Consider the following 26,349-nt stretch of genomic DNA (forward strand, 5'->3'; position numbering starts at 1 on the left):
AAAAATGTTTAAATTTAAATAGCGAAATATTGAGTAATTTAGAAAAAAGAAAGATTTTTACTATAGACCACTATACCCGATAATTTGAACGTATTTATAAATTATTTTTTGGTCGAAATAATCACTTCTAATATATATATATATATATCTATATATATATATATATATATATATATATATATATATATATATATATAAATCTATATATATATATATATATATATATATATATATATATATATAAATGTATATATATATATATATATATGTATATATATATATATATATATGTATATATATATATATATATATATATATATATATATATATATTAAAGTTTTAAGTTTCTTGAACCGTACTATATTTAATATAAAATTAGTTTTTCTTGGGTTTAGGTTCAATAGTTTATATTACATGTGGAACTAGATTTTATTTTCCATAGAAATCAACATTTCGGCAGGAAACGCTTGACTTTGTATATATATACAAGGATTTCCACAGTTTTCACTGTATTCCTTCACTCAACCGTTTTCTCCAATTTTTCCTGTTTAGCCAGTCTTCTTCCTGTAGGTTTCTTCTACTCATTGCTTCGCCCACCTCATCTCTGAAAGATCTTCGGGGTCTGCCTCTCTTTCTTCTTCCTATCGGGCTCCACTCTGTTATTCTATTTATCCACCGATTTTGGTCTGCTCTTCTGACATGTCCGTACCATGTTAATCTCTTCTGTTCGATGTAGTCTATTATGTCGGAGTTCATTCCCATTCTCCTCTTAATCTCCATGTTATTTATTCTGTCTCTTCTTGTTACTCTGCAGCTTCTCCTTAGGAATTCCATCTCTGTTGCTCTTATTTTGTTTTTGGTTTTTTTATTTATTGTCCAATTTTCACACCCATAAGTGAGGATACTTCTTGCCATGGTATTATATATTTTTTTCTTTGTTTTCATGCTGATGTTCTTATCCCATAGTACCGGGTTCAATTTTCGTATGCAGTCTCTTGTTTGTCCTAGTCTATTTTTTATATCTTCCTCCGTTGTTCCTTTGTTTGATATTATGAAACCTAAATACTTATACTTGTCTGTTCCTTTGATTTGTTTACCTTCGTCTATTTCCAGCTGTTTTATTTCTGTATTCTCCGTTGTTAGGTATTCAGTTTTCTTTAGGTTTATTTCCATCCCATTCTTTGTATATTCCTGCTCCAGTTTTCTCATCATAAAACTAAGGTCATCCTCGTCTTGTGCGATCACTATTTGATACCCATTCCTTCGCACTTTCTTTTCCATGGTTTCAGGGTTTTTTCCAGGAATATTTTGAACAGGGTGGGGGATGTGGAGCAACCCTGTAGTAGTCCCTTTGTCGTCTTAAATGGCCTGCATATTCTATTGCCCGTTTTGATAGCTACTTCGTTATTCTTGTAGAGTGCTTTTACCGCGTTTATTAATCTTCGTGGAACTTCGATGTCTTCCATTGCTTCCCATAGCTTGGTTCTAGGTATTGAGTCATATGCCTTCTTAAGATCAACAAAAGCCAGATGGACGGATCTATTTTTGGCCATTCTTTTTTCTATTAGTTGTTCGACCGTGTAAATGTGATCTAAGCATGCTTTCCCCGCTGTGAAACCTGCCTGGTCTTCTCCGATTTTATCTTGTATATATATTTCTAATTTTTCCTTTATGGTCTTTCCATACAGTCTGCCTATAGACGATATAATGCTGATTCCCCGATAGTTTTCGCAGTTTTTTCTATTTCCTTTCTTGTATATTGATGTCATATATGCTTGGGTCCATTCTGCCGGTAAGTCTTCTCCATTCAGTGCGCTCTCAAACATTTTATGTATCATACGGAATAACTTTTCCGATCCGTTTTTTATCAATTCATTTGGTATTCCGCCGGGGCCTTCTGCTTTTTTGTTCTTTAAAGTTTTGATCGTTCTTTTTACCTCAGCTAGGCTTAATTCGATTTCGTCATGTGTGTAGATTTCTATTCCGTCTATTTCTGATTGTTTGAATTTGGGGCGGTCTTCGGTTAGCAATTTTTTATAGTATTCTTGCCATTCGTTTTCTTTGATTTGACCGATCTTGATTTTCTCTGTCTTATTTCTTTGGAGCGACTTTAAGATGCGCCATGACTCTGAATTTCTCGTTCCTCCTATGTGCTGTTCTATCTCTGTGCATGTTTTTTCCCATCTTTCATTTTTTTCATTTGCTACTTTTCTTTTAACTTCTTTATTTTTTTTTCTGTATAGTTCCAAGTCCTCATAGTTTTTTGTGTTCAGGTATTTTATATGAAGTTCTTTTTTCTCTTTTATGCATGTTAGTGTGTCTTCGGTTAATTTCGTAGTTTGACTTTGTTAAGATTCTAAAATGTACAAGATTAAGAACAAACATTTATTGTAAAATATGTATATACATAACTTACCAAAACGTAAAACGGGACACTGACATTCATGAAGTGACAAATAAACGTTGATATCTGATATCTCATGGTTTACTGTCATTAGTGTATAATTATTTTTATATGGGCGTATCATTGATGTTTTCCAAAAAGGTAAAGTGGAAATATGTTATGACTTTAAGAGCTTTTTATGGTGTTATATTTATTATTATTTAAATCAGATTGAAATATATTTTATTTAGGTTTTGTGTATCTTTTTTGTTATTTTTTGCGTTGGTATTTCTTTTTATATCAATTGATTCGTATATCTTCCTCTTCTTTTTGTTTTGTTTGGTTTTTAAATTTTGATGTTGTCGAAGTCAAATTTATGCTTCGAGTTTGTGTTTTTAGTTTAGTGAAATATTTATTTCAAAGATTGTTGCCTTTGTGGGCCACTGTTATGTTATGTTTGGCTAAAAGATTTATTAATTGTTCGGATAAAGCTTTTGGAAAAGTTGTATAAGTAGTTTTGATACTGTTGGGTTTATTGTTATTTGTATTGTTGTAAAATTTATTAAGTCTTGATTTGAAAATAGTTTCGATTAGATGTTCGGGATATGCATTCTTTAAAAGTGCATTTTTTGATTTTTTTTATTGTCTTTGGTCTGTATTCTGGATCTGTTAGTTGTATGTACTGTGGGTGATGAAGGGTATTCCGAGTGGTGATGAAGGTTTATCAAATGAAAGTTGAATGAACTGATAGTGATGTACTCTTTTTCAAACAAGAGTGTCGTTGGAGAAGAGCTAATCCTTCCGAATGCAAAAAAATATTAAAAAGAAAAATAGAATGTCAAGTTTGTCTTACAAATCCAAAGGAACCGTCATTGCAGCAAAAAAAACCAAATTGATTGATTGCAACTCTTGTAGCCTCAAATGCTCACCTAGTTTTAATGATGATTTCAGAAACCAGTTATGCTCGGAATTTTTTAGATTAGACTATAATCGCCAAAAGGATTATATTCTCACTTGAGTAGCCAGCAAAGAACCTACTTGTAGAAGAGTTCGTTCTGAAACAGGCGCTCTCAAAACTACAAGTAGGTACTATTATTTCCTAAACCAGGTTAAAAAAATTCGAGTTTGCAAGAATTCGTATATATATTTAGGGATTCTACAGTATTCATTGCCTTCCCTCGCTCAACCGTTTCCATCTCTCTCTGTTGTTCCATTCTCCATCGTTTAGTCCTCTCTTACTCATGGCGTCGTCTACTTCGTTCCTCCAGGATTTTCGGGGTCGTCCTCTTTTCCTCCTTCCTATGGGGCTCCATTCGGTTAATTCTTTTTATCCATCTGCTGTCGCTAGCTCTTCTTACATGTCCATACCACTTTAGTCTTTTTTGTTCTATATATGTTAGTATGTCTGTTTCTATTGATGTTCTTTGCTTTATTTCGTCATTACTTCTCCTATCCATTCTTGTTACTCTGCAGCATCTTCGCAGGCATTCCATCTCTGTTGCTATTATCTTACTGCTGTTTTTCTTGTTTATGATCCAATTTTCGGCCCCATATGTCATAATACTTCGCACTAATGTTTTATAAATCTGCGTTTTTGTCTTCATATTTAGGTGTCTATCCCACCATACTGAGTTAAGTTGTCGGATTGCTGTTCTTGTTTGTCCTAATCTTTGTGTAATTTCTTCCTCTGTTGTTGCCTTTTTCGTGATTATAAACCCCAGGTATTTGAATTTATCCTTTCCTTTGATTGATACGTTGTCATCAATCTGTAGATCTTCTATGTCTTCTTCACTTGTAGATAGGTACTCTGTTTTCGCGAGGTTAATATCTAGGCCAGCCTTGGTATATTCTTCTTGTAGTTTCTTCATCATGTAGCTGAGGTCGTCTTGGTCTTGTGCAATCACTACTTGATCGTCTGCAAAACTTAACGTATATAGGTATTCGTTCCGTACCGGTACTCCCATGCCTTCGCATTTTCTTTTCCATGTAGTCAAGGCTTTCTCTAAGTATATTTTGAATAGGGTTGGAGATGTGGAACAACCCTGCAGGAGCCCTTTTGTTGTGGTGAAGTCTCCTATGATTCTTGTTCCCATTTTAATGGACACTTTATTTTCTTTATACAGAGCTTTTGTAGCTTCTATGAGTTCCGTCTGTATTTCTAATTTGTACATTGCCTCCCATAGTTCTGACCTTGGTACAGAGTCATACGCCTTTCTCAGATCCACAAATACCAAGTGTATATCTCTATTTTTTACTTTTTTCTTTTCCAACAGTTGTTCCAGTGTGTATATGTGGTCTATGCATGATCTTCCTGCCGTGAAGCCTGCCTGATCCTCCCCGATTTTACCATTAAACGCTTGCTCTATCTTTTCTCGCAGTATCTTCCCATATAATCTTCCTATTGATGATATTACGCTTATTCCTCTGTAGTTTTCGCATCGTTTTCTATCTCCTTTCTTAAATATAGATGTCATATATGCCGCCGTCCATTCCTTTGGGAGCTGTTCTCCATTTATGGCATTCTGAAATATCCATTGTATCATCCGGTGTAATTTTTTTGATCCGTATTTTATAAGCTCAGGTGAGATGCCTCCAGGTCCCGGTGCCTTCTTATTTTTGATTGCTTTTATGGCCGTTCTCATTTCCCTATCTGTTATAGGGAAAATTCGTACTTTGTGTATAAGCTACGGGCCAGTTGATAGGGCATTTTCTGGAGAAAATGATATAGGAATATTTGTAGCTAACGACAAACGTGGCAAAAAGGCACCGGCTAATAAAACCAAACCTGATATTATAGCTTCAATCAAAGCTCATATACAAAGTTTTCCAACCATGGCATTTCACTACTGTAGGTCATCAACTAAATGAGAATATTTAAGTTCTAATTGATCTATCGCAAAAATGTACGAACTATATGTTGAAGATTGCAAGAAAACGGAAAAGGAATATGCATACCGTTGCATTTTTGGTACCAACTTTAATTTGTCCTTTTTCAATCCTAAAAAGGATCAGTGCCTAATATGTACGAAATACTTGAAGACAAAAGCTGCAGATTTAGAAGAAAAATATCAGGATCACAATAAAATACGAAGCAAATTTAGCAAAAAAAAGAGACAAAGAGCACATAATATATTATAGTAGAAAGCTGTGTGCGTACAATCTCATAATTTATGAAGCAGCTAGTCAAAAAAGCGCATTGCTTCGCATGGACTGAAATTATTGGTCAAAGGGGCAGTTTAGAAATAGATACATGCCTGCTTAAGTTCATCAAATCTCTGCCACAAAATATTACCGAAATAAGTTTGTTCTCTGATATCTATGGCGGTCAAAACAGAAATCAGTTTATTGCAACATTATTTCTATTTATCGTACAAAACAGCAATTTAAATATTGTACAGCATTCTTAAGTGAAAGTAGATTCCATGCACAGTGCCATAAAAATGCTAAGAAGAATGTTCCAGTATACACTATACATGACTGGTTAAAGATTTTTAGATTGCCACACTCCAAAAGAGGCCGAAACAAAAGAAGTGATACATCTAACGTACAGGAATTAAGTTATAATGATTTTCTTGATATTAAGACCCTAGCTGCTAATACTCTTAAAAATAGAACCATTGACGAAAACGGAAATCGTATTAATTGGCTTAAAATTAAATGTATGCGATATGAAGCAGATAAACTGCAATATATACTATTTAAGTACAACTATAGGGATCCAGAGTTTCTTATATTCAATGTAGGTGGACGTAATAAACGAGTTGTAAATCCTAGAAACGAAATTCAACTATTATACTCCAAAGAAATTCCTATTTCTACACTTAAAAAGCAGGATTTTCTAAAATTATGTAAGACAGGAACAATTCCCTCTGAATTCCATACTTGGTATCAGTCAATACTATCAGAGAGTGGAAAAAAGATGTCGCTCTAGAGCCCTCAGTATTATCCGATTCGGATTCGGATTAGTTCTACTTGTCCGATTTGGATTCAGATACTTTAAGTAGAGAAACTTTGCCATTTTTGTTATGATTTTTCAATTAAAAAAATAAAGTAAATGTTTTTATTTAAACTTCAGCCTTACACTGTGAATAAATAAAATTAAAAATATTTTCTTTCTGTTTTATTATTGATCAACAATAGTCGTTTGTGGCCATGATTTCAATATGAGCAAATTTATACATCAAAAAGTGATCAAGTCAATTTTTTTTCGAAAAACAAGAAGTTTAATGCGATTTTTAGAGCTACTTAGAATCACTAATTTCAACCATTTAATACCTGGAAAGAAAAAATATATATCCTTTTAAAATGATTTCAATATAAATTCAAATAAAATTACAGAATATTCAACATCTATTATCTCGAAAGCCTGATATTTGACTTGGTCAGTTTTTGCGGGATGCCCACGATATAGTTATATATATATATATATATATATATATATATATATATATATATATATATATATAGAACGCAAAGTCTTGCAATTGCACCGCAAGCAATTGCTTGATATTTAAAATTTATACTCTGTTACGTCAGGTCTAGTATATTTTATACCACGTTTAAAGGTTACATAAATCCTATAAAAATGTGCGATTGTAAGCGGAGCTCCACCCTTTTAATTTCTATCTTCAAGGTGTCATTCCATTACACATAAATTTCTCAATACGCAATTTTATTATCAATTAACATCAACCGCAAACAGTTAATTGAATACAGTATCGTACAATCTCTTACCTATTCGAATCTTCTTTGTATCTTAATTATTTGTTTTTGCAGAATGATTGGATTGTGGATATGATAGGAAGGTTATAATTCTACAGAGGTTTTAAGATTTTACGAGATTATAAATGCGTTCGCTAACAAAAACAAACTAAGAGTTATAAATTGAATAAAGAATCCCATACGTCATTGATTTATTTTCGATAAATGATTTTCTATTAACGATTTTTTCAACAATTTACATTTAAGCAAAGAACATTTTTAAATATCTAAAATTAATGTTGAAAATATAATAATTGTAATCAAAAGAAGATCTAAAGAAGACAATTATTTATAAAATGAAGTATTAAAAACGAACATCTAATGTATCAAGATAATCTAAACCATTTTCGGTCACATTCATTCGGTCACATTCAGGAACTCATCAAAAACTCTAGGGAACCGCCTTCGGGGGCATTCTTCAACAATGTGACGGACAGTTTATAGTTTCGCACCATAGTCATACTCAACTCAGGAGTAAACTTTTCCCTATCTACATAAACTGTTAGCAGATGGACCTGTGCTTGTTCTTATTTTGTTCAGCGTTATCCATGTATTGAGAGCAGTTCAAAGCCGGGCGGTTTCTGAGCAATGCAGGCCATTTGGTGTACTTCCTGTGGTGAGCAGCTCTCCCATTGTCTTCTCCAGGCATTGGTGAGGCTGAAATGTTTCTAATGTAAGGAGGTGGTCTTTAACAATGGAGGATATTTGGAGCGCCATGTGATGCCACATACCTTTTGGATTATATTATTTCGGGTTTTTGGTTTTGCTGCGGTATTTTTAGGTGTCCTATAAAAGTTCTGTCAAGAATTACTTCAAGATATTTTTGCCAATAGCCCAGTCGTCTAGCCAAATATCTGGTAAGTTATACTAGGTAGGTTAGCAATGTATAAATTAAACAGGAAGGATGCCAAGACAGATCCCTGCGGCAGTCCATTGTTAAGCTTAATTTGGAAAATTTGAAAATTGCCCATTATGACTTAAAAGAGTCTGTGAGTGAGCATGCAATTAATGTGTTTAGTAACTTTTTGACACGGAATCATGGACTAGTTTGCAGATTTATCCTTGTCTCCACACTGTAAAGTGTGCAGCTAATAGGTTAATGAAAAACACGAATGTTTTAGCTTTTTTAAAAACCTGCATCAATATTTGTTGTTAGGGATAGGATCTGATTTGTGCAACTGCAGTTAGGTCTAAACCCTGCTTGCTCTATGGGTATCAATTCAAATTAAGGCAGTATAAATACCGCCTAACAAGAGGCTCATGGTTCGTGTAAAAAGAACTAGTCTGCTGCGGGTAGCATGTGCCTACAAGACTGTGTCAGCTGCCGCTCTGTGGATGATCACCGGCTGTGTTCCTTTACATGTGCTGGTAGGTCGTTCATGGGCATTTATAGTCGTAGAAGGAGTATTGAAGAGCGAGAGATGGCTGAGATAAGACTGGCCGAGAGGTTAGTTTCAATCGATCAGTGGCAGCAAGAGTGGGAGGCAACACGTGATGTGGCGAAGTGGACGAAGTCACTAATCCCGAATCATTGATGTTGGGTGGACTGTGGGATAGGCAGCTGGATTATTATCTGACGCAAACGCTCACGGGCCATGGCTGCTTCCGCAGCTACCTTTTCAGGTTAAGGAGTGCTCAGTGCCTGTACTGTGGTCTCTCGGATACTGTGACATACATGATGTTAAAGTGTGAGCGTTGGGCGGATGAAAGAGAGAAGTTTGAAAGAGAGTGTTACTGCAGAATGTTTGATTCCGTGAGAGAAATCGTAGAGAAAATGATGAGGGATGAATGGTGATGGGTACGGATCGACATATTTATCAGAGAGCTGCTCTCTTCAAAAGAACGAGAGGAGAGGGAACTAGCAACAAAATTTTAAAACGAGCGAGTAGCACCTCGGTGGGGTTCGGACTGTTGCAGGCCGAAATAGTAGTAAATGAGAGAGAAACAGACGACGCGAGAGAGATGGCAGCCGTCTTTGGTGGTTTGTGTGGGTGTGATTTCCTCGATGAATGTGTGGGAGAAAGAATGGGAATCGGGTAATAACAAGGCCTCAGGAGAGTTTTGCCTTAACCAGCCGCTCCATTCTGATGTCTGGAGTGACAGAGGAGAGAGACTTCTTCTCTTTAAATATGTAAAAAAAGTGAACTCGATAGTTTTGGGGCTGATAGTTTGCCCTTACTTGTTAAAATATGGCTATACTAGAGTTTTTTTAAGTATATGGGGGATTTCTCCTGATTTAAAGATATCTGTATAGAAATCAGCCACTCATTTCCTAGCATAGTTGCAGCCTTTATCGGAGCCAGGTGCCTGTTAAGTCTTAATTTCTGATATTGTTAAGGTAATTGCTTCTGGAGTAACATCGTTAGAATATTCAGATGTAGATGGGTATGCAGACTTTAGTATTTTTAGTTCTTGTTTTACTGTTGTGGTGTAGTCACAGTCTCTAGGTGCTATTGAGATTGCTACAATATGGGAGGCCACTCTGTTGGGAACTATTGGTACTTTGTCTTTACTTGGATGTCTGTCACTACCAAGTTTTCTAAATTTATTAGAGACTAGTTTTTCCACAGTCTGCATCAATTTTTGTCATCTGGTTGCAGTAGTTCGCAATTTCTCGGTCCTGGCTTTTGTTGCATTTTTGATATAATTTTTTACATTTTTATCCCATTCCAGGACATATACTTTACGATATCTTTTGAGTATAGTATTCTTCGCTGTAATAATAACCTCGGCAACAAATCTCACGTAGTTTTCTCGTGTTGGTGTTATCCATCCCACGCATTTGTCCAATCTCTCCAATATCTTGGTAAAAGTCTGCAAGTCTGCTTTTTTAAAGTTCCACCTAGGTCGAGGAAAACATGCTATTTTTGATATTTTGATGTCAACTTCTATTACAACTGGTCTATGTTGGCTATGAAAAAAATCTGGTAGTACTCTACGTGAAGCTGCCAGGAAAAGATTATTTCCATTTGTGGAGACAAAGCATAGGTCTGGGTTGTACTCTTCATTTTAGCAAAGCCTCACCATTTTAATCAGTTTGCCTATACTTCCAGAGTTCGTATTGACTGTTAAAATCTCCAACATAAACTTAGGCGTGTGGGTTGGCGTGAAAAATATGCGAATTCTACAGGAGTGCTGGGGATTTCTACATATCGCTGACAGTGATTTCTCCAATGTATATGGTAAACGCATAAATGTTATTTCTTTCTGACGTAGAACATATGTGAGCATTTTCTATTTTATTTCGAACGTAAGTCGCTACCCCATAAACCAGATGCATAAATTGCACCCAACAAACCATAGCCATGAATTTTTCCCGTAGCAAGAATTTGCTTTTTGTTTTCTCCATAAGTTTGCTGAATATCGACCACGTCCATATTATTTTCATTGAACACCTTTTGGAGGTGCTCGCACTTACTTCTACTAATACCTTCTATATTTTGATAAAAAGTATGCGTCCATTTTGATAAAAAGTATCCTGCCAAATACAGAGGGTGTGTTGTCGCGAAAGAGATGCAGAAAATGAAGAACAGAAATAAAAAAAATGCCAACCTACCAAATCATCCAGAAAGAAGAGTACTAGAGGAGGCTAGAATTTCAAATACTATTAAAGAAAATAAAATGGATTCAAAAAATGGAATTTGCAAAAGCTGAGGGATGCGACAATAATTACAGAACGGTACTCGGAAAACACCACCAACAGGCTAAGGAATCAAAATGTAAATGAAGAATGCCAGACAGATATAGACTCCTACTGGACCAGAATAAAGGAAGATATTGAAGCAGCAGCGAAAGAGGAAATAGGAACAGAAATTTTTGCCCGTAGAAATCATTGGTTTGACGATGAATGCAAGAATGCAATAAAAGAAAAAAATGAAGCCTACAGAAAGATGCTTACCTGACTAACCAAAATAACTGTAGAGAATTACCAGACAAAGAGAAGAGAAGAAAAGAGGATATATAAAAGAAAAAAAACCAAACCACCTAAATGAGGAACTTAAATATATAGAAAACCTCAACAGAGTGAAATAATTCAGATTATAAGAAAGTTAACATCAACAGGTAAGAATTTAAGGCAACCACAAGACAATGCAGAAGTCAGAATGACGAACTATTAACAACAAGGCAAGGAATAGATGGGTGGAATACTTTAACCAGGTACTTAATCTAGAGGATGAAGAAGAAAACCTGAAAGACGAAATAGATGAGGTAAGGGGAACAGACGAGAGGGAATAGCAGAATAGAAGAACAGAGGAGAGGTTAAAGATGGAGTTAAAAAACTAGCCAAAAACAAATCACCCGGAATAGATAATCTCCCAGCTGAACTATGTAAAGAAGGTGGCCATGATACCATTATGGCATTACAGCAGCTTATAAAAGAAATATGGACACATAAATCCCTCCCCAATAATTGGAATATTGGAATACTTTGCACCATACACAAAAAACGAGATATCTTTGAATGCTCTAACCGCAGAGGAATTACGCTTCTGAATGCAGCGTATTAAATATTTTCCACAGTACTACGTCATCATATGGCACCATATGCAGAACAGATACTAGAAAAATACCAGGCTGGTTTCAGAGGTGGTAAATTGACAGTTCATCAGATTGCAACCCTAAAACAAATTTTGGAAAAAACACTGGAATATGGCATTGATTTATAGACTACAAAGCAGCCTACAACTTTGTGAATAGAAGAGAAATGTTCAAAGTAATGAAAGAGCTAGGAATACTAAATCAGTTGGTAAATTTAACAAAACTAACTCTTAAAAATGTTGAATGTAGAGTACGAATTCAGGGGGAACCGTCTGGACCTTTTAAAACAAATAACGGGCTGCGCCAGTAAGCCCCTTTCTCCTGTATACTGTTCAATCTGGATCTGGAAAAAGTAATACGTATGTCACAAATCACAACCACTGATTCAATATATAATAAATCAGTGTAAATCCTGGCTTATGCTGAAGATATCAATATTGTTGGGAGAACGGAAAACGCTGTACGAGAAGCGTATGTAGCATTAAAAGAATCAGCTACAAAAATGGGTTTAATAATAGACCCCAACAGAACGAAGTATATAAAAATAAGCACGCAACCACAAATAATACGACCACTTGTTATAGAAAACGACGACATCGAAGCAGTGAACGAATTTGTACACCTGGGAGCGCTTCTTAATACTAAAAATAATACTACTGCAGAAATAAGCCGCAGATGCACGGCCAACAGATGCTATGTTGGTCTCAATCTCCTTAAATCCACAATTATATCGAGAAATACAAAAATAAAACTACAAAACAATAATACGACCAGTCCTAACATATGGTTCAGAGACCTGGACTCTAACAAAAAATAATGAAAACATGTAGAAATGTTTCGAAAGAAAAGTACTAAGGCTTATTTATGAAGCAGTGAATGACAATGGAGTGTGGAGAAAACGATACAACTTTGAACTTTATAGAATATACCAGGAATCTAATATTTTAAAACATATTAAGATGGGACGTCTGAGTTGGATAGGGTATGTAATGTGGATGGAACAAAATGACCCAGCTAGAAAAACGCTCCTTGATAGACCCATTGATCAGGGAAGAAGAGGAAGACCTAGAACAAGGTTCCTTGATAACATCGATGAAGACATGAGAAATATGGGAATACGTGCTTGGTGGAGAAAAGCGATGGATAGGGACGACTGTAGAGAAATTCTTGAGGAGGCTAGGACCCACGTAGAGTTGTAAATCCAGAATGATGATGATGATGATGATTATCAACTTAGTTGTTATTAATTTTCGCGGAATTTTTGAAAATAATCTTTTTTTAAACGATTTCCGGAATGTAAGTCAAAATGTCGAGTGTAAAAATGCATTTTCGATGCGATCAATTGTGACTTAATCCCATAAAAACATGATATTTAACTTCAACATTACCAGTACCTCATATTTCAATGCGCACTAATATTTACCGATGTTTCTAATTTGTCTAATGGCAATAATTATAGCATTAAGTAGTGTAATAAGTCTTTATGAACACATTTGTATCGTGACTAAGTTGTCCAAGGCAGGCAAAATATGATTTATCTAAATATTTGCGTTAGCAGTTCGGCGCGCTTGTTGCTTTTTTTGACAAATTACCTTTCTTGAAATGTAGAATCTCGTTAAAACCTGTTGTTCGTTAAGTTTACTGATTGTCTTCTTTTTTTATATACCTTATTATTAGTGGACGTTAGCGATCATGCTGACCCATATTATATATTACATATTTGTTGACAACAACTATACTTCAGCAAATGTGTTCATGTTTTGGCTGATATATTGATGTAGGTTAAGTTAGATTACGTTAGATAAGAGTCAAAAGAATGGACCTTTTACAGACAGTATTTTATCATTTATCCTTTTATCATGTACAACCAATTGATTACATATAATAAAATATTCTAAAATTAATAACAGCTTTGAAATCGATACCGTTTATGTTGCAAATGCAAAATAAGGACAGCATGATAGATACTTGTTAAGGGTTTAATTGAATACTACAGTAATTACTAATAAGGTTCATAGTGAAAAATAGAGTTGAGTAATATTTTTAAAATATTGGGTTAGATAGGTACTATTAGCTATTTTTCTCTTAGAACAACACTTTGTGACTTGCGACACAAAATATTGAAAATTTATATAGACCTTTCTCTAAAAATTGATATTTTTTTATATCTTTATTTTTAATTTTGATTGAGAGTGACAATATTTTCAACACTGACAACTCGCCCATTTACAAACACATTTTGTTGAAAATATGTATACACAAAGAGTAGGTAATGCGTTTTTAGGCGTTTACATCGAAATTTGGAGGGACTCTTGGTAAGGCCAGTGACCTGTCAGGACGATTTAAATAATGCAATGATTTTGCTAAGCTTATCAATTATATCAGTATTTTTGGGAATTTTGTATTTATTTATTTTATTACTGAATTTTGAATAAGTGGTGGATGTAAGAGACTGTTAATATCTATCATTATCTCTATCCAGTAAAACAGCAGTAATACATTTGTCACTAGTGAGAACTAGGAAATTAGTAGTCCAGTCGTCAAAGATTTGACCTCTAAAAATCATACGAACAACCTGAATTTTGCTGAGAATGTCAATTTTAAGACAGAAAAAAAAGCAAAACGATTGATCACTTGCTAAACCAGACCCTCCTCTGTCATCCAGCGATCTGGAAGCGGATTGGCCGCTGTAAGGCCGGCATCACTTCCGAAGCACTACATTTATTCATTCATTCTTTATTCATACACATCCACACTTCATTCATCAGCAAGGAGGCTCTCTGTCTCGTTCCAGGTAGCGCGTAGAAGACTCTCATCGCTTCTAGTACGGCATCACTCCTAGACGGGCATTTCCTCCTTCCCCACAGTCTGACTCACGCATTATAACCCATACAGTCTGACCCACTTTTCTAGCTTCAACTTTCAGCATCTTTCACTCTTACCTCGGCCTTCGGTCTAGCTGTCTTTCTTTCTCTTCTCTTTGCTTAATCACTGCACGGATATAGTTGTGTATGCTAGTCCAACCTGATTTATTTTCAATTATTCTCTTAATCATTTCTCTCACTGTAACAAAATTCACACCTGTCTCTCTTTCCATTCTGTTACTTTCTACTATCCATCTGTTGCAATCTAACATCGTATGTGTCACAGTGTCCGAGTGTCCACAGTATAGACATTCATCTGTGTCAGCCTTTCCGAACCTAGAGAGGTAGGCCCTAATTCGGGATCAGCATTTTCGTCCACTGTGCCACATCCTCCGTGCTGTTTCACTCTTCTTGCCAACTTTCAATTGACCTTTCCCTTTCCTGTCTTCTCTCGGCCATAGTAAGGTTTGGGCCTCTTCTCTCATAGAGCTCTTTTCTTTCCACTGCCAAAACATGTAACAGAACACATCCAGTGATGGTCCACAAGGCTGCCGTAGACACAGTCCTGTAGGCGCAGGCCACTCGCAACAGACCTGTTTTGTCCACTTGTGTCATGAGCCTCCTGTAGGCCGTTATCTCTACCGCCTCTCTCCAGACTGGTCCCACGAAGAGGACGATCGACTGTACAACACCGTGTAAGACCCCAGTCCTTAAAAATTTGGGTCCCCTAATGTTAGGCATCACCCTCCCCAACGCAGCCGCACTATTCGCAGCCTTCCGGACCACCTCCCGCACGTGTTTCCCCCATTTTCCATTCTGGTCCAATGTCACTCCTAGGCACTTTACATGTTTCTTGGGTGTTAAACATGCTCCCGCACTCTGCGGCAAGTTTCAGTCCGTGCTGCGTCATCCATTTCTTTACGTCACGGGCTGCGTTCTGAACCCGGTATTTGAGATCTGGCTCATCCTGTGTCTCTGAATGTTAGTTTTTAATATATTAAGTTTTATTTTCAAATTTAATTGTATTTAGTGTAGTTTAAAATAAGTCTTTTTGATAAAGATTGTCTCTCAGAGCCAAGCCAAGTCTATAAATTAGGTTGCCACAAGCTTTGAACAAAAAAGGGATGCATTGATTGTTGGGATGAAGTGACACGAGCGTTGGAAGCAAAATATGTTGTTATGTATACTATAGTATTATTGTGACGTGTATCGGCCAATTGAAAAATATCCTTCACATTATTAAAATTGGTAAGTGCAGCAATATTAAAATCATAGACCAAAAGTTTATGCAAAATTGTCATTCCTTTCTTCCCAATGATTATGGTTTTGCTTCTATAGAGAAGTACAGCAAAACGCAACAAACTTTTTGTCCCACTGATTGGTACAGTATTATTGCCAAGTCAAGGAAAAAAATCCTTTCCAAATTACCGTTATAACGAATAATGATTTTGGTCTGTGGACTGATTGTTAAAGTCAATTACTAACAGAACGACTGACACTGAAAAACACGCAATATCATGGATACAAAGGCAGTGGACTCGATAGAGTACACCATTCACTATATATTCACTAATACTCTGTAAAGAGACTCTTTCGAAAGAAATGCCATTCTTTGATCTAGAACTAAAGCCGGGATCTAAAAAAGGACGACCAGGATCTTTAGCTAATATAGATCAACCAAAAAATATACAGTGGATCTCAACCTGTGACCAGAGAAAAGAAAAATGATATGAAGGAGCTTTTGCCTTTTATTTTCCCATCCATCATCCCTATTTTGAGAATCTGTTTACTTCAGAAGATGCATACTAACATGAAGACATAATGAAGACATTAAATAAAATGGTTATATTTTTAACAAACCTTTCTTAATACATTTTCTGAAAAAAACCTAAATATTATATTGATGAATTTTTTATAAAAATACCAGTAAAACATTACATAACTCAAAACAAGGTTATTAAGAGTTACAACACTTCTGCTTTAAGAATATTATATATCTGCAGATCAATATTTTTGTAATCACTGCTTTTTATTTAATTTTAATAAATTTTTAGGCTTGTCAGTATGAGGAAGATGAACCAACGTGTCTGCATTCCTTGTATTACCTAACACATTCCCACTGCTGTTTTTAAAACGCCAGACATCCCATTCCTATACATTATGAAACACTTCGCAGCATTTTATGGGCATCTAAATATCATATCAATATATAAGAGATCTGGATAAGGGCTGGGGTTGAAAATTATTGTGCCATGTCACCATAATTGGCAAAAGACGAGCTTGCTTGCGATTGATTTTTGGGGAGAGTATCCGTGTGGGGATAATGTATGTAATCTCGATTAAGTACATCAAAACGGAAAGAAAGTATCTTAATATTTGGAAAATTTCTTTTTTACTACTCTTTACAAAAAAGGTGAAAAGTTGATCTGGCATTTGTATGCAGATAAGATTTATATCTGTTAAGGTAAAAATTATGGAATTTATTCACGAAACTTTTTTGAACTCTCTAAGTGTATATATATATATATATATATATATATATATATATATATATATATATTATATATATACATATATATATATATATATATATAAATATATATATATATATATATATAAATATATATATATATATATATATATATATATATATATATATATATATATATATATAAATATATATACCTATATATATATATAAGAAAAAAGAAGTACTTGTGACTCGTTTGGAAAAAATATATAACTGTTTTGGATGGGTTGGAGTCAATAAAAGGGCTATTGGTTAACTATTTTTTTTTATATCTCGAGCTTTCAATTGTGTTTACAATTATTATCAAGAGCTAAAAAAGACAAAATATCTTACAAGGTTGAACTAGAAAGAAAGAACAATTTTTGTTAACTTACCAAATAAAAATTAGTTTAGTAAATAAAAATTGCTGCTAATACATCTTAAAACTAATTAATATAAAAATGTCCTAATCTAATAAATGCTTCTCTGAAATTTTTTTTTATAATTTTGAAAACATTTTTTTAATACAAAAACAATTGAATTTATAAATAAGTTAAAATAGCAACCAATTACAAATAAGCCTCAATGTCATAAATGCCAACATAAAATTTTTATTTTTGACAATTATATTGCCAAAAATAAAATTTCGTTTAAACATTATTTTTTGTTTAGTAACAAAAAAGAAGAAGATTTATTCACCGTTGACAGATGTCTGAAAAAATGTAACAGATATATGGAAAATTAAATATGACATTTTACAAGTTTTATATATAAATCATAAAGAAAGAATATAATTATAAATTTTGCTTAGATTTTGAATTTCTGATCTTTTGTTTAAATTATTATCACTTTTGCTAATACAAACCATTTCCAAAAAAGTCCTTTTAAATTTATTACTTTCATTACATAAAATTTTAATGTTATCAAAATCCATAATGTGGTCTTTATCGATTACATGCTCTGCCAAAGCACAAGATGGTTTTTTAATTCTGCAATCACTTTTGTGAGAAATAATGCGATTTGAAAGATTTCTTCCGGTCTCACCAACATATTCAGCCTCACACTGAGTACAACTAATGCTGTATACTAAATTCGTTTTTTCAAATTTGTCTATAGCATATTTAGTTTTGGAATTTAAAGATGAAATGGTTTTGATGTTCTTTGTTGCTATTTTTATATTGTCAATAACCTTTAGTGTTTGTATTCATTTAGTTGTTAATGATGGTATAAAAGGTAGTGAATGATAATAGATGTTCTGATTGTTGGATACAATGTTCTGAGATCTAGCAAAATATAGTGTTAAGTTATTTATATTAACAATATTAGAAAAAAACATCCTGTGTAGCATATCTGAAGGATAAGAGTTCTCAATTAAAATATTTTTTAACAGTTGAAGATCTTCTTGTAGATAATCTGGATGAGAAAGCCTTAAAACACGTTCTTTTAATCCTGTTATAAGGTTCATTTTCATCTTGTTTTGATGATGTGAGTAATAGCTTATAAATCTGTTACTACACATGGGTTTTCTGAACCATCTGATTTTCAACATATTGTCTGTAGTTCTTACAATTCTCATGTCAAGGAATGGTAGAGAATTATCTACCTCTTCCTCAACTGTAAACTGTATGTTGATTATGATTGTTGAAAATGTTAACTGTTTCATGAATTTTGAGTTTAGGAAGTGCCAAAACTGAATCATCTACATATCTTTTAATAAAAGGAATGAAAAAAGTGCAATAATTGTTGATACAATCACTGATAACATCATCCATGACATAGCTACTTAGAATGGGTGAAATACTAGATCCCATATATATATATATATACATATATATATATATATATATATATATATATATATATATATATAAATATTTATATATATATATATAAATATATATATATATATGTAATATATATATATATATATATATATATATATCCCTATAATATTTTTTTACGTGCTAATGATGAACATATTTTTTTATTCGGGGCTATTTATTTAGGCGAATACAATATCTGCAAACAGACCTAATTTTACATGTTGATACTAAAAATCTGGTAATTATTCTTGAACGGTAGGTAGTGAGTGCTAGATTTACGAGAATTTTTATTACCGAAGGGTGGCATTAATGTTTTAGTGTGTTACAATATAAATTATTTTGTATGTGTTTGTTGTCTCTTCGTTGTATAGTTCGATTGTACTCAGAGTTTAATTACCTCTTTTCCCTCCGGATAGATGAAAGGCAGAGTCGCAGCTATGATATTCTTTTCGAGGAAACGATTTTATTGCTTGGCTTTTATTCTTATGACTACAGAAAAAAATCCTGGATCGGTGACTAGGTGAAGGAATTATGACAGCCATTTTATACTGGTATTGAAATATTCTGATTTATTTATGCCATGTAGTAGGTCTTATAAGAATAATTGCTAACTTAATTTACTAAAAACTAACATGGTAACTGTACTGACTATATAAACAAACTTTCTTTTGAATGTGAATTCATGTTGGCACATGTAAAAAATGAAATATTTCGAGTTTTACCAATTTATGTTAGAAATTAGTAAAACTATTTATCGCTTAAAAGGACAGTTGTATAATTATTAAATTGTTAACCTTTCTGTGAGCAAGATCGGAATTGTATGAAATCTTTTTGGACAATGACTATCTAATAATAAGAAGTACCAGGGTTAAATTTGCTAAAAAATTACAACTACAGTTTAATTAAAGTTAAACGCATAACACTATTATAAAAAGCATAAAAAATAATATTTAATAATAATAATGGTAAACTTGAGACCAAAGTAGATTTTAATAAATATTAATACAAGAACATTTAGCAAGAAAAAAAACTTCTGTTTGTTTATTTAAGTGATACTAAACCAAGTAAGTTCTATTTAATAACAAAAATAAAGAAAAACTGATATGAAAAACGAATCAATCTTTTTTTAAAGTTTTATTTAGTATTTACGTTTTTTCCCTTCTTCCTGCCAGTTTGTATCTTTGCTTTATTTTCTTGGGCAGCTGTCATTTTTTTCGTAATTTTCACATTTACTTTCTTTCTTTTGTCAATTGGTTGCACTATCTCTTCATTTTCTTCATCAGGAATATCATCAGGGTAGGTATCCTCTCCACATGGAACAAGTGGAACAAGATCTGAAAACACTTAAGATTGCCAACTGGAAAAACAAAACAAGGAACAGAACAGAATGGCGGAAAATCCTAGAACAAGCCAGGGCCCAGAAAGGGTTGTCCAGCTACTGATGATGATGATGATGAGGTATCCTCTGCTTCATTTGAGGTTGTTAAGTCTTTATAGAATTGGTGAAATACTGGTGAAATATATGGAAACAGGTCGAGGTCATCTTTTTTCTTCTTAGGTATAGGATTTTGTCCTGGGTAAAACTCTTATAGTAAATTATTCCAGGCTCGTTTTTGACAAACTTCAGCCACTGTACATCTCTCCGGCTAAAATTGTTTTCAACAACATCATCTTTTTGCTGCTGAAGGTCGGGCTTTAGCAGCTTAGCAAAGTCAAAGAATCTATCTTGCTTCATCTTCTTCACCACAAAAGGGCGTTTCTTACCAGTGCTTTGTATAAGTTGGCCACAATCATGAGGATGATACATGTTTCCAGAAAAAGCTGTTTTCTTTTTTTCAATAAGGGCGTGTGATGTATCACACTCCATGTGCGTGTGGCCCGGTACCAAAAATTGATGGTTAATCTCTTCTAAGTTAGGAGAATTTTGCAGGGCTACCATACACATAGCAGCTACATGAGTATTCTTGTTTAGATCACCGCATGTATCTGATTACATGGTCAAACTTTTTACAACAGGCTTTATAGCTTCACAAATAAATTTATATACACATGAGCCAACTTCATTAGCACCTCTGCCAGCTACACCTTCATGCCAAAGGAAACAGTAAGTTGTGCCGTCACTGCAGTCGTAAACTGTTAGATTGAAAGTCCAAAGTTGGCGTTTATAGAAAGCTACAGAACTATGCACAAGTGAAGTGGAAAGGCATTGCTGCATGTCAAATGTCACAGTTTTGGTTGAATCATTAACTTTTGAATTTTCTTTTTCTAACTTTTTAGACTCGTACGCATACTCAGCATTATCAAAGTGGTCAATTGTTTATTTTAAAAACTCCTGATTTTCATTCTTAGAACATATTTTCAGTTGCATATCCCATAACCTATCACATTTTGAACAGGTATCTACTTTAGGCTTTTTAATTTTTAAATTTAAGTTGTGGAACTCCTCAGAAAACTTAGTATAGCTTACCGGTTTTGAACTGCTTTCAGATAGGGTACGCTTGTATTCTTCATATAGTGCCACTATCGTCAAATGTGGAGAAACAAATTTTTTCCCACAATGTCGTCTTGAGTAATGGCTCTCATAAGCTGGGATTTCAATTAAAAATTGATTTACTTTATTCTTTTCTTCTTCAGTTATAAAGGTTTTTGTAAAATTTCCTCTTTCATCCGGTTGGATTATGCCAGAAGAAACTTTGTTCAACTATTGGTCTAAAATGACATTTAGGATGCAAGTTTTTATGCCTTTAACACCCTTTAGAGAGAAACCAATTAATGCTAATACCTAAACTCAAAGCCAAAATTATTGAATTTTACTAATACGAATCGCGCTAGGGTTTAAGTAATATTTTGGCCCGATTGATTGATTGATTTTGGTTTATTGTCATTACGCGAACATCAAACCAAACTTTACAGTTATATTGTGTAGGAAACGTATATTTAAGTATAGTTTAAATACATTAAACTTTTGTAACATATACGTTATGGTGATTGTTTTTGACATTCATAACATACGTTAGTATACGAGTAAAGTGTATTAAGGCTAAGGGCTGAAGCAATGATTTTGTAAATACAAATACATTATCGTAAACTTTGAAATAAGAAAGACTCGCCAAATATTTAAAGAAACCGCTCTTATGATCATATTATAGCCAAACTTAGCGACTGTTTAATATATTTGAGTCCAAAGGTTTATTATTTAACAAATAGGATAATTAAAATTTTCAATTTAAGATATATATGGAGCACATTTCAAAGTTTAAAATCAGAATTATAATTAATTTTCTAACTCTGAAAGTTGAGCGTTGTAATGATATACCTGTGTTTATTTTTTGGTGATTTTTAACTTAATTAATAATCACTAGACAAAAAGCAGGCTCTTTTTGATTGGTATAAAAAAATAATAAAATAACTGATAACATAGAAGAAGCCTCCTCGAGTACTTCTTTCCTTTCCGTTCATCATATGCGATAAAGCAGTCGGCGTGTCTTGTAATGTTTTAAAAGTAACGGCCACTCCTTTCAACAGTAGGCGTGAACAAGAAAGAGCTTAAGATGAACGACTATCATCAAACACGGTTCTTTTCAGAGCCATTCATGATGATAATCTTGATCAATGTCGAGGAAATTACTGATAGGAAAGAAGTTTTACTTTCGCCTACTAAAACCTCTAAATGTGACATCTTATGCGACCAGGAAATGCACCGCAACCAGAAGCAAACTTTACCTAACCTAACTCGACAATTGTACAGTCACCTCTGTGTACAAGCCTCAAGAAACGAAATTTGTGTTTCATCCCCAAAAAACTTTCAATCCCCAAGTCCGAACTTAGTCGTAGGGGACTTTAATAGCCATTAAACAGCACGGGGCTATACAGAATCAGAGAATTGGACGGATCCTCAAAGAATCGGTGAAATTCAACGACCTATCTCTGATACAAAATTCAAAACTGCCAAAATCGTTTTACAGCAAAATATATAGGGAGGCGTACAACCCCGACTTGACTTAAGTACCGTAATTGACGGCTGCTTTTAATCGTAATTTAACGTAAATTTAACGTAAATGACGTAATCTTTTCAGCGCAGCAGTTTGGAAAATACAGATTGCCATGATGGAGGCCAACATCTGAAACGGATGGGCACTACAAGAATAAGAAAAAATCGCCATTAACTAGTTAACTAGTTAATAGAATACCCAGCTGGAGATCACGTCCGGAAAGACCAAAAAATTCAGCCGTGCTAACAACGAACTACCAAAGTGTACTTGTCTTTCACATTAAAATAAACTAATGGGAGACATAAGAAACGGCATTTGGCTAGGACGACCTATCTATTGAGCAGATCAAGAAGTTTGGCACAGGTACGAAATGGTGGCTGCAACTATTTAATTATTATGTGTTTTCACTCCAAATATCCAAATTCTGGAGGAAAACAAAAGTTATTACCCTGCTGAAACCAGGCAAACCAACCGATGATGCCAGTAGTTACAAGCCTATCTAAGTTTGCGAAAGAATTCTACTAGAGAGGGCAAAGTCAAACCTTAAGCCTCACCTGATTATCGAACTGCCTGAATTCAGACCTCGACAGAACTGCATTAGCTAAGTCCTATATATCACTAAACACATTGAACAGGGCTACCAAGATAAACTGATTTCAGGTGTGGCGTTTGTTGACCTAACCATAGCGTATGATACCGTTAGCCTTAGACTATGCCTGGAAAAGGTTAAAGCATTAATAAGAGATGAAAAAGTTACAAGCGTCGTTTGAAAAAGGAGATTCTATATCTTTCTCGAGGAGAAGAAAAGTCGCTGACGGAACCAGAAGAATGACCTAGCGCAGGGTGGCGTGCTATCACTGTTTAACAGTAAGTGTAATTATTTTTCTTAACTAACGACAAACCATTCATTAAAACTGCTGAGCACTTTCTGTATGCTGAAGATCTTTCTTTAGCTGTACAGAAAAGAGAACGTTAGAATGGATCGAAACCAGACTCGACTTAACCACACCAAAACCCAAGTCGACTATTTCTACCAAAGATCTAAAGACACGAAAAGAAAGCTGAAGATCAGATAAAAAACAGACAGACATCACCTGGAACACGTGGAGTATCCAATATACCTCAAACTAAAGCTCGATAGAGCACTGACTTATAAAGCACATTGCCAAAAGACCGCTCCGAAGGTAGCATTTCGTAACAAGCTACTTCCCAAACTTCGCTACTCTAAATGATGTGCCCAGCCAAACGTCCTCCTAACTAGAGCCTGAAAACAACTCCGCTATAAAAACTATATCAGTGTGCGGAAATCAACCGAACGGACCTCTGAAGACGAACCACGGAGTACACTTCATTTAACGACAGACATGTGGTATGCAGGAAAGGTTTTCACAGTGGCGTTGCCGTGAAACCTCCAGCCTGGTATTCTCCGAAACCAAATACACCAACTGGTTTGAACTGCGACTGGAGGACATGAACAATACTGCATCAAAGGAGATAGAGTGCGGCCGCTGTGAAGATGAGGCCAGCTCGATGAAAATCATACCTAATGCACGTGCGGTCAACGATAGGACATGAACCATATACTTTAGTGCAATCAATAGCTATTTCCGTGTACGATCGACGACGTGTGTAAAGCCAACATTAAGGCAAAAAACTGCGCCCGATTGTGGGCCGAATGGCTAAAATCATCACGCTTGGACACGATAAAGTAAGTAAAAATAACTTATGCATGATGCTTCACCCATAAAAATATTTTACACAGTAAGTCTAAAAACGACAGAAATTCAGCAAAAATTGAACTGCTAATCCTGAATGAAATATCATTATTTTTAACCAGAAGTGTTAAAGTATTAAGAGAAACTTACTATCAAATGTTTTAGTTTCTACACAGAAAATGCAAAATATATCAGAACAGCTGAAACAGATGGATTTTTGTGCAAGTCATTTACTTCTGATTTTGCAGCAAATGAGAGTTTGAACGCATGCAATCTTTCATGTATGGAGAGTAACTTGATAATAATATCTAAATTATTTTTTATCAAAAAAAAATTATTTTTACTCATCTTTTCTAAAAGTCAAATAGCAACCCAGAAAGATAAATCTTTTATTTGTTTTACTGTTCCTTAATTAAAATTAAACACAAAAAATCTACGACATACCCCGTAAAATAGAAAGATGAGCCATCCTTGTTAATAGCTTCAAAAGAAAGGCAACGCAAAAGCCACGGGAAAACGTATCAACGTACAGCGCTTAATACTGATTTCTACGTAAGTGCGTTCCGTAGTAGAATGGGACCGTGATTGCCGATGTTCATCAAGACACTTTTTCCCCTTGCCCTACCCTGCCCATCCCACAAAAGCACTCTTTGCTGTTCCAGATCACAACTCCAACAATTAATAGAAAGACGGCAAGTGCTGACAAGAATTCTAAACAAAACGACCTGCTGGACTCGACGAATGTTCACTAAAAGTTTCCGAATTTATTCCACTCCCGACAGAGAGGTCCAATATTTTATCTTTAACTGCTTCAAATATCAGCGAAGAAGTCAGTTCTTAAAATAAAAGTTACATTCTTGCTACAGGAAAACAATAATCTTGTTTGTAAAATAAAAATTACGAACATATTTTATTTTTTATTAAGTAAGATTAAAGTTGGACCCTACTGATTCATTTTACAGTCCTTTAATATAGTGGTAATTCGTAGTAAAATAATAAATATAACTAAAAGTTTTTTGAAAAATATGTCCAAACTGACAACCTCAGAATGAATAATTAGATGGTGGTAGAAACACCTACCGCGTTTACCATAAAATGCGGAAAATGCAACTTTAATATTAGTTTACTACTACTATATAAACTTCCGTTTATTTATGATACCCATTCTAGAATTCTGGAACCATCTACCATTTTTTTGTAGGTCTAATATATGGAAAGCATTGTTTTTGAGTCCCTTAATATTTCCCAAAAAGTGTTTACCGCGTACTTGTCTTGCAATTATGAAATACATATATGATTCACTCTATGAATTTCTGCTACAGAGTCTGCAGCTTAAGTCCCCATAATACAGAGCCATTGAATACAAGAGGCTCTTAATTTAAGCATGTTCAGTAAGGAAACCTGTCCAGTAATGATAAGCTAATCCCTGCTTGTTTTCCACAGTACTTCAGCCATATTACCGCATGTTTGTCTAATAATCATTTTGCCAAGTGCTCGATGCACTGGCAAATGCCAAGTGCTCGATGTATATTTGACGCGCAGTAACGTTTAGTCGATGCATCGAGATTTTGTATGTTATGGGTTATATATATATATATATATATATATATATATATATATATATATATATATATATATATATTGTTATTATTTGTGAATGATGTTTTAATGAGCAATGAGGTATATTTATTTATACCTTTTCAATGTTCCAGAACCATCTGGCAAAAAATCATATTCGAATTGTTCTATAGATGAATGTTCTC

This window comes from Diabrotica undecimpunctata, chromosome 10 (assembly GCF_040954645.1).
Source record: "Diabrotica undecimpunctata isolate CICGRU chromosome 10, icDiaUnde3, whole genome shotgun sequence".
Lineage (NCBI taxonomy): Eukaryota > Metazoa > Arthropoda > Insecta > Coleoptera > Chrysomelidae > Diabrotica > Diabrotica undecimpunctata.